Below are 12,362 nucleotides of genomic sequence, written 5' to 3'. Positions count from 1 at the left end.
AAGATGCCATGCATGCTGTAATTTGTTGTGTGCATTAATATAATGTGGCCTACTACTCAAAATATGAGAGCTCCAGAAGTGATGACACTTCGCAGATGATAGCTTCAACATATAGTAAAGAAGAACAAGTCGACCTGACCTGACAGATTCAAAATATACTAAGGGAGAACAACTCGACCTGACCAGTCGACCGCAAGAGAAGAGTATCATCTTAAAGAGGAGTAGAAGAGCAAGCAGATTGAAGATATTCAAGTCTTTCAATACAATGTCGGTTGGCCACCCATGATGAACCAGAGCGCACAGAGAAATACTATTCTTTCCGGTCTCTCCATATGTGTCTCACATGCATTTCGAAGCTAAAGTAGAAACATTTAGCTAACCAATTAAACATCTCTCAGTTTTACTAATATCAGATATGAATTTGTACAACTAAGCTTGTTTAGCTCGATGGGTGGAGCAGTGCTATTACGACACGAACCACGTAGGCTGATTGTGGTCATCGTAAAATGGGGAAAACATGAGCATGATGAGTACAGTGTTGACCGTCGCAGTGGGATGGCAGATCTGAAGCTGCAAACCGCGCAAAGGGTAGTTAGCAACCGATGTTTGCTTTGAAATAACAACTAAGATTTGGTATGGACAAGAAAGTACGGTCAACAAGTGACAAAGAAATGCAATTATGCTGTCTCTCTATATGTCGCGACATGCATTTGGAAACTCAAGTGGGACCTTTAGGTAACCGATTAAATGTGTCGGTTAACTAATATCAATATCATATCACAATCATATTTGAACAACTAAGCTTTCGAATTCTGGGTGTTGTGTTGTTTAGCTTGAAGGGTGGAGTAATGCTAGTACGATAGAAAGCACCTACGCAGATCATAGTAGAGTAGATAAAAGGGGATAACCCTAAGCATCAAGAGAAAAATCAGGAAAGTGGAACTAGCTGGACCAGTGGGTGGCACACATGCTTTTCGAAACGAATATAGGAACATTAGGTGACCAATTAAACGTTCTCTGTTTTAGTGATATGAGCATCATATCAGATTCGTATTTCAACATGTAAGCTTTGGGTTGAGGTCTTGAGGAGCAGTGCTAGCACGACACGAAGCACCTACGATGATGGTAGTGAATATAAAGGGGGGAAACCATAAGCTTTACGAGTATAGTGCTTGTGCCATGGCGGATCTAAAGGTGCAAACTGGACAAAGCTACTTCGCAACCAATGTTTGCTTTCAACTAGCCACTACGATTTGGTACGGACAAGAAAAGTACAGTAAACAAATTACGATCTATTTTCCGGGTGAGATCAATAACTTAAGCACATATGAAAGAGTACCACCTCTCTTGCGACGCCGTGTAGGCCCGTGCTGATACGTTGAGGGTGCTGCGGGTGCGATGGCTGTCGGCGGCGGGGAAGAAGACTTTAGACGGCAGAAGGCCAGGTCGGGGGATATATCATGCTGCCGTGGACGAGGCGGTCGTAGGAGCGGCAATGACAAGGTGGACGACGGCGCTGATGAAGCGAGAGGAGGCAATGAAAGGATCCTGGTCCAGCATCGTGGATCAGAGACGTCCATCTCTTGCAGTGGACGACGGGGTAGGGGTAGCGGCTCCGGCAAGGTGGAGGATGGGGTGGCGGACGGAGGAGGCTGGCCGCAGTGCGGAGGTTGTCGTGCCGCCGACGGTGTATGAATGGGGAAATGGAGGGGAGGGGGGATCTCAAACTTTGGGACGCACTTCTCTGAAATGGGGGAAAATTACGAACTTATCCCCCGTTTAAAATTTCGGACATCGCGTCGGTTGGGGATAGGACGGTAATCTCGCATCTCCCAAATATTTGCCGGTAACTATTTCGGGCGAGGAGAGGGTGTTTTGCCGCCCACGGTTGGCGCCCACGGTGTATGAACGGGGCTGACAGGTAGGGCGGTTGTGTCACGTCTAATGGAAGTTACACATCTGCCCCTATTTAAAATATTAGCCTACATCGATTTCGGACGAGGAGAATTTGTTTTGCCGCCCACCGTGTATGAATGGGGAAATGGAGGAAGAGACACATGTCTTTCGGACGAGCTTGAATCAAATGTGTTTTGCCGCCCACGTTTGGCGCCCACCGTGTCTGAATGGGCTCAGAGGCCGCTGTGTCACGTCTGATTGAAGTTACTAGTCTACCCCTATCGACAGCAGTGTAAATTCGGTCGATAAGGATGTCAAGTGTCAGGGGTAGACAGTAATTTCCATCTCGCAAACACTTGCTTCGGGCAGCCCACAATTTATAGTGGGTGTTTAGCCGCTTCATTCAAAACTTGGGAGAATTAACATTCACTTTTGCCCTGGGACCTGGCAAACTAAATTCAAATCCAATTCGTATTAGATTATGAATATCCACAGATAATTATATGTTTTGTTATTTATTTCTTCAAAACCACAACAAAGATTTATTCCACCTTTATATATGATTATGATTTAGAAATGCCATGATCTTCGAATTCAGTAGGTTGGATACACTCTTAGTCAGACAGTTATTTCATCCAATACAGTATGCTCACACGAAAAACAGTTCACCTTATGTCAATCATACAAGTACTGAGGATTACCTCGCCTAAAAAATTCGGATCATTACAACACGTGGAGAACATAGGTGGTCTTGCAACATAATCTATTTAGAGACATGACACAACATGCAAGTACAAAAATCTAATGACAATTTCAACTGGTATCTAAAGAAGAACCGGGATTACCTTGGGCTTTAGATAGCAGAAACAGCAGGACCTCCTCCGTCTTCAAATGCAACATTCTTACTTCCTCCAATTCTTGGGTTGCTTGCATAATGCGTGCCGCTAATTCCGTAATTTCCAGCCTCAAGATAAAGATTACCTTATTCATGACAGCCACACCATCTCTTTCTGCCTCCAGTAGAGCCTCAAGCACTATAATATCTATGCTCAGACTGCTCTCCGGTGGTGTTGCCTCTGAACTGCTACCATCTGGTAACATGGATGGCGCACTGCTACCATCTGGTAACATGGATGGCGCACTGCTTCCACAAATAGATTCTGGGGTTGTACATTGTGTCCTAGTGTGAACGGCATCCTGAAAGGTTTCCGCTGGACATCAGTAAGAGATAGTTATCGTATGATCCAGGCAGTAAGCTTACATGTTAAATGACAGACGAATTATTGCCGAGCATGGCAAACTATATTTAAATGGTTTGAAGCAGCTTGAGCCGAAAAGAAATTAAAATGGTAAGATGAAACTAGGGATGTAAGTGGCAAATAAATGACATTCGTCAGTCCCATCTAGTTAGTTTTTGCTACCTCCCTAGTTCATTTTCCTCAAAAAAACAAAAACTCTTTTGAACTATCATACCACTAGTGGACTTTAATCAGGATTAAACGGGACCCAGTTGACATCCCTAGTTGAAAGGGACTGTACAACCACTATATTTAAGTTGTCGTGGCATCTAAGCACTTGAAATAATCTGAGAAAGCACTTAACAGTGTGGCCTCATATAAACTACGAAGACAGTCTTGTGATGAAGTTGAGAGGAAAAGTTAAGGACTCAAATGAAATAGGCATGCATTTCTTTACAATAGTACAGCATGCACTACTGACATATTGGCCAACTCAGGTATAACATAACAACAAATAAGCATTCGAATCAAGCAATACAGCAAAGCAGACAGCTGAACTATTTGTAATTCGGTAGGATTGCACGTTCAGGGCACAAGCCAAGAAAGCAACCCACTCGCATTACATTTCACATGTACTTAAACACACTGGCTTACCATATGTTGTTGTGAAGCCTAGCTGCTGTTGCAATGTTCTTTGAAGATATCGTCAGCATCCCGTGGTTGGTTGCAAATCTAGTTGTTGTAGTTTCTGCACCACCACAAACAAGTAATGAACAGAGGCTCGGAGCAGTGATGTAATAGCTAGCATCAGAAAATGTAGGGTAAAACAAACAAAAAGCAGCGGAACCACATGCTAGTTTGCTGATGTGTAATTAAGCATAGAGAACATTAAGCAGTCTGATGGAACCAACAGGTGGCATCAGAACAAAACTAAAGCATATTAACTATATGTGCACTGGTATGTAATTTAGCACATGTAACATGTTCACTGTCAGAAGTACGGCCCTACAGGTGCAAGCAGAATAACGCCTCTCATGAAAAACTGAATGATGCCCTGAAGAAATTCAAAGGTGCGGTGCTTATGCTAGGAAAGTGAACGTAGGCGCCGGCCGTTGGATAATAGTACCGGATTCTCGGCGGCGTATGGGTATCATTGTCATACTTGATAGCTAAGGATCATCAATGGTGCTCATGTTGCGGTTGAGTTTGTGCCGGCTGTCGCCGTCGCTGAAGCGGCTCCGGTGCTACAGTTGCGGCGCCTGTCGACATACAAGAAAGCTCATCTGTGGTAAGTGAACAGTTGCACGATAAAGAGAAAAACCGAAGGAGTACAAATCAAAATAACCTGATGAGGCTGCGGCGTCGGTAAAGCAGGGCCGATGGAGTTGAATATGGCATCCATGGAGCGGGTCCGGTGCAGTGGACGAAGGCTTCAGCGGGCGCATTGTACAGTGCTTTCGGTGAGGCGGATCTGTTGCGGCGGACGAGGGCTTGTATGAAGGGCCAGCGAAGGGGCGGAAGAGGGAGTCAGTGAAGGGCCTATGCTGTGGTGGATGAGGGCGCCGGTTAAGCAGATCTGGTGCGGTGGACCATGATGGCGGTCAAGGAGATCTGGAGCGGTGGACAAGCCAATCGCTGAAGCGGCTCCGGTGAAGTGGTGAGTTGGCAGTTGGGGGTTCCAAGGTGCGGAAGGTAGATCCGGCGGGGTGTGAGGTCCACCGCTGCAGCGGAGGACTAGATTCGGCGGCTTGCCGTGGTTGGGGGGTCGGGGAGGGGAAGGGGAGGGGCTCTAGGGAAGAATGTTGGGGGCAAAGAGGGGAAAACAATGGAGTTACCAAAGCAGCCCTTTTCCGTTCATGTGGCAGGGGTAAAACAGGAATATCGCAGGGCTAAACTTTCGGGCGCGTGATATTTCGATGTGAGCGGGAAGTTTGAAAGCTTTTGGTGCCTAAAATTATAAGTATTCTGCTCTCGTATGGCCGACTATGATATCATGGCCGACAATTTGTTTGTTTTGCATGCAAAAAAAATGTGCAAGTTTTGAAAATCAATGTCTCCAACTCGAAACTTAGATTGTCCATTCAATTCAAATATGGATCATTGAGCTACTACAAGCAAATACCATCATACGGTCCAATTCAAATGAAATTCCAAATGTGTTTATCCTAAATATGATGACAAAAGCAAAAATGTGTATGTGTATGAATAAAGTGGATGATTATAAAGTTTGAACATGCCCGTATGTGTATATCTCTAGGTTTGATATATGAATTTGAAATCACGAAATCCCGGCTTAAAAAATGTACCTCCGTTTAAATGAATTACAAAAGCTAATGATGGAGTCGAATTCCAAAATTCCAATCTTAGGTTTGTAATTCTGGTACATCAAGGTATATCACGCATGTTCAAAAGTATCGTTATCTCGTAGTACAAACTGTGAAACAAATTGATCAACCATGAGTGCACAATATGTCAATTACGCTAAAGTCCTTCAAATATAGACACCTCACTCTTTATCTGAAGTCAACCCCCCCCCCACCACCACACACACACATAGAGAAGTCGTTCTCTCCCCCAAACACCAACACACGAGCACATTAACACCCCTCTCTCTTGTAAAGTCCGGACCCCAACATAGGTCTCTATCACTTTGTCTCTCGGGCATGCACACATCTCTTCCCTCACTCTCTAGGTCTCTCTCTATCTCTCTTACCCAAGCACACACACTATGTAGAGTGTATATTTCCCATACACACAAAACGTCGCCCCAAACGTCTATCTCCCTAGTTATGTGGTTCTCGCGCACTCACCTCACACACCACCCCCACTGCAGACAAGCACACTTTGTCTCCTGGTGCACCACTCTCCTCTTTCTATCTCTCCCACATGCAGACCCGCCCCAGCTCCTTCCCTGTATACATATATGTCATGACTCTTTGCATAGCTCCCTAATGTATAATCGTTCTCGATTTCGCACATTGTTCTCTACACCATCTATTTTAGATATCTCATGAAGTCCCTACCACACACACGATGACTCGCTTCCCTTGCGTCTCCGTTCATAGGCCAATTTTGGACAACATCAACATTGTCTCCCTATCTATACGCCATTTATGAACACAAACGACCCCTCTCGCCCCTCTCTTCCTCTCTCTCTCTCTCCCTCTCTCTCTCTCTCCGTCGCTAGCTCTCTCTTTCTCTCGCTCTCACACCCCTCTCCCACACACACACTCGATGTCTCTTCCAAATAGTCTGCTCCCCCCGCCCGCACCCGTGCTATCTCGCTACTACACATGTCACACCATTCCCCCTTCCCTTATACTAGGTTTACATCATCAGTGGTCTCTCTACTCCACATACACTCTCTCCCTCTCACACACAAATGCGTGCACAAACACACATAGACATGCACAAACACCCATTTATCTGGATCCTCATCTCTCCTCATGTCCGCATGTGTATCTCACACACTCACTCTCTAATTATGTATATGTGTATCCATGTTACACAACACAAAGCCCCATGTACATGTCTCTCTCTATCCTCCACACACATAGACACAAAGAATCTGTTATCATTGCCTCAATCTCTAACATATCACACACGCACATTGTTTCTCTCTCTCGCAAACACGCTCAACAAGGGTTTCCCCGTGAAAAACTTACCGTCTATTCATCAACAGTCGTGGCAGTACGGCGAACACGAGACGTGAAAAAGAATAAATCTACACATGCTTAGACCACCTAGTATGATTACTAGGACTAGAGCAAGCCAAAAAGTGCGCCGCCGTCACCCCCTCCTTATCGGCGACGGGAAAATCTTTGTTTTACACAGTCAAGAAGTCATTGTGCTAAGGCCCCACATGCCGAGGCGTTGAATAGAATGTAGATGCTAGTTTACGGAAGCAAGTATCGATAATACGTTTGTATCTCCATACTTATATTTCTTCTCTTATAAAAAACTGAGTTGGTGATGATGGTACGTGTGCCATCTTGCAATATAGACCGTCCGATTTATATCTGGCTGATGGAAATTAAACTAAAAGATACCCGCACCCCTCTCCACATTTGCAGACAAGGCCTTCCCTCGTTCATCCTTATCTCCAACAAACCTCATTGTTGAGCAATTAAGAAAGGAAGCCTCTGGAACAAACTGGCCTGGTGGCCACTGCCGGCGTCGTCAATCCCCATGCCTCCGCTCAGTCCGACCACCAACCACCACCACACCCCACTCCTCTTCACCTTATCTCATATTTCTCGAGATATCATTATTTTTTACACATGGGATTACTCCCGCAAGGGTCAATCACAACAAGTTTTTTATAAAAAAAATGCATCTTGATGTTCCGTGCAATGCACGGATCTTGCTAGTACTCCTACACAAGACTAAGTTGGTGATGCTGGTGTGTCTGCCGTCCATCGTTTCTGACCATTAGATCTACATCTAACGATTGTGAGGTAAGTTGTTGCCTTTTCTCACCAACATCCCACTTGTCTACAATTTGCAGAAAAACCCATAATTAGTATCTTAAAACCAACCACATCCCTCCCTGACCTCACCAAAACAGCCCAAGGAATATATTCTAATTGAAACATAATATATCTCTAGTGACATATGTATATCAAAATTAGAGTGTTTTGTACCAAGTTTGTGAATAAGTATTATTCTAATTATGATTCGTTGCAACGGACATGAACATTGCTAGTATTTCCAACCATGCATTTTTTCCTAGTATTCCATAGTTTCGAGTTTTCCATCAAGATATTAGTTACTCATGGTTGATATTTACTTTCAATCATGTACACATATGCACTATGTAACTAGCCTTGCTTATTGGCTTCCAAAGCTTAACTTTCACTCCTACTTACAACATGTAGAGTATTTAACAAGAAACTACCACTTTCAACCAGCCCTAGGAAGAATCTATTGTACAAAAAATAGCAAAAACATACCCAAAATTTCTTAATCCATGCCAAAAACTACCTAGTACTCCTACCGATTAGGTTTGTCTAAACCCATTTATGACAAGGTTGGCCCACACATCCGTGCTGATGAGGCGGCTTAAACCAACACATTTTGTTTGACTGTTGACACGAGGGACCCACATCTGACCTTCTATCCTGTTATTCCTTCTCAAATCATTATTTTTCCTGAACATTACTTCAAACAGTACTGATGCGTGTTCGTTGGTGGCGCCGGTGATGAGCGAGTTGGCCGCCGCTCCGCCAGACGGGCGGGACGCCGCGCTGGCCTCCGCACGGGTTGGCATGCTGGCCCAAGCGTGACTCACGAGCGAGCAAGCCGCCACGCTAGCCTTCGCTCGGGCCAGATGGCTGGCCTTAGCGCGGCGCGCGCGAGAAAGCCGCCGCGCTGCCGTGCCAATCTAGCTAGCAAACCTTGCAGACAAGCAGCTGGATGGAGCTATCTTGGCTAGCTAGCAGCCGCGAGCGCCGGACGGAGCTGGCATCCGGGCTGTCGCAACATGGGCTCTGCACCGCCTGCGGTTTTAACCTCGCCTTCTCCCGGCGGCGGTAGCTGCGTCCCATGGCCGAGGATGACTAGGTGGACGGGCCGGAGGTAGGAGGTCACTCAAGGATTTTTGTTGGTAAGAGCATGTACAATGGTTGATAAGTTAGTCTTATCTTAAGTCTGCCACGTATGCAAGTGGTAGTAGTTTCTTGGCATTTTAGTGGTTTCTTGCATTATTAGAGCAAGTACAATAGAGCTGAGTCAGCGGGCTATAAGAAATAAACTAGTATATTTCTGCTTAGTTGGAGGAAAGAGAAGAGGAGAGACAAGGTAATCGGGCTCTTTGTGAGGCTGATTGTAATGGAGAGTATCATGTACTAGTATCATGCATATGATACTAGTGTATGATACTACATCCGTAATGCCTAGTATCATATATTGGTATCATGCATGACTACATTTATTACCATGCATGACACAAAGTAGCACATCATTTAATATGATACGGTATCATGATATGATACTCAACCATCTCTTTCTTCATTTAATTCAATGCCACCTCATCAACATTGCTTAGTTGGCATGCATGATACTACTTATGATACTCCCATTACGGGCAGCCTGAAGAGCCAGCTCTAGCACGTGCTCCTAGGCACTTTGTGAGAATGAGAAGTGGGCCACATAATAAAAAAGTAGTACACTCTTTTGATCTATTATTGTACATGTTGGCTATAAGATGGGCTGTAGATGACATGGCACTGGCTTATAGCCAACAGCTGGCTATACTATTAACCATGCTCTTAGGGGTTTCTTGTAAGGAACAATGTATGTACTACTAGCAACAAAAGGCGTTTCTAGGTTGTGTTGTACTCCAACGAGTACTACTAGTGGTCGCGGGAGTGTATACCTCGTTTTGTGGGTTCGATCCCGGCCGAACGCACGACGGCTTTTTTTTAAAATAGTACTACCATACTTCGCTGCGAGCCAATATTTTACACGGGTAGTTTGAGTTTTGAAGTCAAACGGACGTGTGGCCCCACAATCTGGGTGCACTGGACAGCCTAGCCACGTGAACGGGTTTTCCTTCCCAGCATCCCCTGGCTCGCGTGCTCGCCCTAGCCGCACCTCGCTTGCAGCTTCCTCATCAGCTAGTAGCATATTTAAACTAGCGCCTCCCAATTAAGCCCGAGGAGCCGGAAAAGCCTGGCGGGGCATTGAGAACTGTGCAATATGGCTCTGTACGTAAAGTGCTCTACTACTACTCTCTAGCTTGTGGCGTTGCACGCATGGACTTCACTCCATTATCGGCTCTGCTATAAAAGAAATTCCTCTTGACGTGTTTTTTGTTTTTTGAAATGGAGGCAAAAGCTTTGCTTCATCTCATTCATAAAGAAGGAACTACTAACAAAGTTCGATGAGATCCATTACACCTCCACAAATGGAAGCGAAAAGCCTAGTCTCGCTGTATCAAATAACTCAAATGTTTTGCCCCCGCAGTAACCGTCGCTGATAAACAGGCTGCTAGTGTGTGCGTGAGAGGAGCGGCTGAGTAGGCCAGCTACGTGAGAGGAGCGGCTGAATAGAGCACCGAGAGTACCCACTAGGCCACTACGCAGGTGTACTTCCCCTGCATTGATAGTACAACGATGGTTCTAGAGAACAGTAGTACCCTCCACTTCCAACTGTAGCTCGTTGGCCCTGAGATTCAAGAGTTCAAAACTGGTGCACTATACTAGACTAGACTAGAAGTACAGTACATCGCACTACTAGTTGAGAAAAGTAGTACTAGTACTGCCACAGTACGAGTACGTACTCCTCCGTCACATAATGTAAGACATTTTTTGACACTAGTTGGCTTGTACAAAAAATGGCAAAAACATACCCAAAATTTCTTAATCCACGCCAAAAACTACTACCTAGTGCCAAAAATTTCTTACTAGTGCTATTATTTACAGTATAGTGCAATCCCATAACATTCCATAATGCTAGTACTAGTAGTAAATAATAGCCTCACTCCTTCGCTGAGGAACGATCTACAGTTGGAAGGGACGAGGCCCTGCGGTTACTACGCTCTTATCTCCTCCTCGCCAGTTCCCCTCCCCCCGAAGAGACGGCAGTTCATCGCTGCTCCCATGGATTCCCCAGGCAGTTCTCCTCCTCGTCGGGGCTGGGAGACCTTGGACGATGATCCTCTGGGAGAAATCGCACGCTGCTCCGACGTCCTCACTGCCGCAAGACTCGGTGCTTCCTACACCAACTTTTTCAAGACACTGCTTAAACAGGCTTGGGAAAAGGCCATGCTTGTTGGTCTTCCATGCGTCCTCGAGGAGAAGGTTCTTCTATGGGACAATCCTTCGAACAGTCCACCACTCCCTGGCCATGGTTGCACGTTGACTCCGCTAGAGTTGCCGACGTTGAGAGGTAGTCGGATTTTGTCCGATGAGCAGGTTAGTAATGGAGTTTGATCATGTAGTACTTAGTTATTCCATTTCCATCCCGTAATTTCTCCGCTGCCCACCGTCTTATATATAGGTCTGGGTCGGTGCCAACAAAGATTGGCTTGCATACCTCCGGCCGGATACCACCATGATTTTGCACAACATCCACAACAGTGCGGCCGTTCCGGTAGACCCCTTCTCCACCATTGGGATCAGCCTTCCAGACTGGCTGGGCAAGAGTACGTATGATGATGCCTACATGAGATTGAAGAAGATAGCAATTGCAGACCCGCCGACAAAGCGACGCGGCTACGACGATTACTATCTCATCACGGTGTTCGACATAAGGATTTCCATCAATGCAAGAGGCAGTAACGGCAGTGGCTGGCGCATGTTGGCGGTGGCAGATTTGTACCCCTACACGTTCGAAGATGCCGTGCGCCATCTAGGCCGCATCTTCGCGGTGACAAGCCAGGGGACTTGTTTCATCTGGTTGCCATCCTACAGTACGGGAGATTACAAACTGAATGCACAAACCATCATTTGCATCCCTAACGGTACTCCATTATTTTGCAGGGACCAGTCATCCCCCGATCAAAATAAGATCGCCGATCCTGGATGTGCATTTGCATCCGCGATTCGGTCTAACCTGGAACCTTGTAGCTGACTTTGGCATATTGGGATCAATTATCTTAGCAGTCGTTACCCATGGTACCACTGATGTGCAACATGGTCACACAATCTACCACGATCGGACCGTCACCATCTACCCAGGTATTCCATTTTTTTAACCCTCTCGCCTTCTCTTTCATTCTTGTACTAGTAGTATACTTTGTAGTACTAGTTGGAGAACTTTTTACCTTGGAGGACGCATATAGCTAGCTAGGCCCTTGAAGACTTGAACCCACTAGCTGCCACCATTTTTGTTTTTCCATGTCTTACTATCTCATCCATGTAGCCAAGAGTGGCTATATATAATAAGCCGGTTATTTTACTTTATACCGGAGTAGTACTATTTGCTGCACAGTATTACTGACCGCCATATTTGAGCACAACATTATTATGCATGGACCTTGACTATGCACGTCACCATGTGTCCAGATCTGGGATGCCGCGTGTACCAGATGAACGGCGCCGAGTTCGACCCCCTGATGCTACGTGGGTGCCGAGGAACACTCTTGGAGAGTACTCGCTTTTCATCGGGGACAGCTACCCCATTATGAAGCGGATGCCACCTTCCGTGCACGACACGGAAGGCCTGCCGTTCATGAAGCATGGTTGTGTCTTCAGTGCGCACCGCCGGATGAACGACATGCTGGGA

Source organism: Triticum aestivum, chromosome 6B (genome assembly GCF_018294505.1).
Source record: "Triticum aestivum cultivar Chinese Spring chromosome 6B, IWGSC CS RefSeq v2.1, whole genome shotgun sequence".
Taxonomy (NCBI): Eukaryota; Viridiplantae; Streptophyta; class Magnoliopsida; order Poales; family Poaceae; genus Triticum; species Triticum aestivum.
This window is presented reverse-complemented; position numbering follows the sequence as displayed.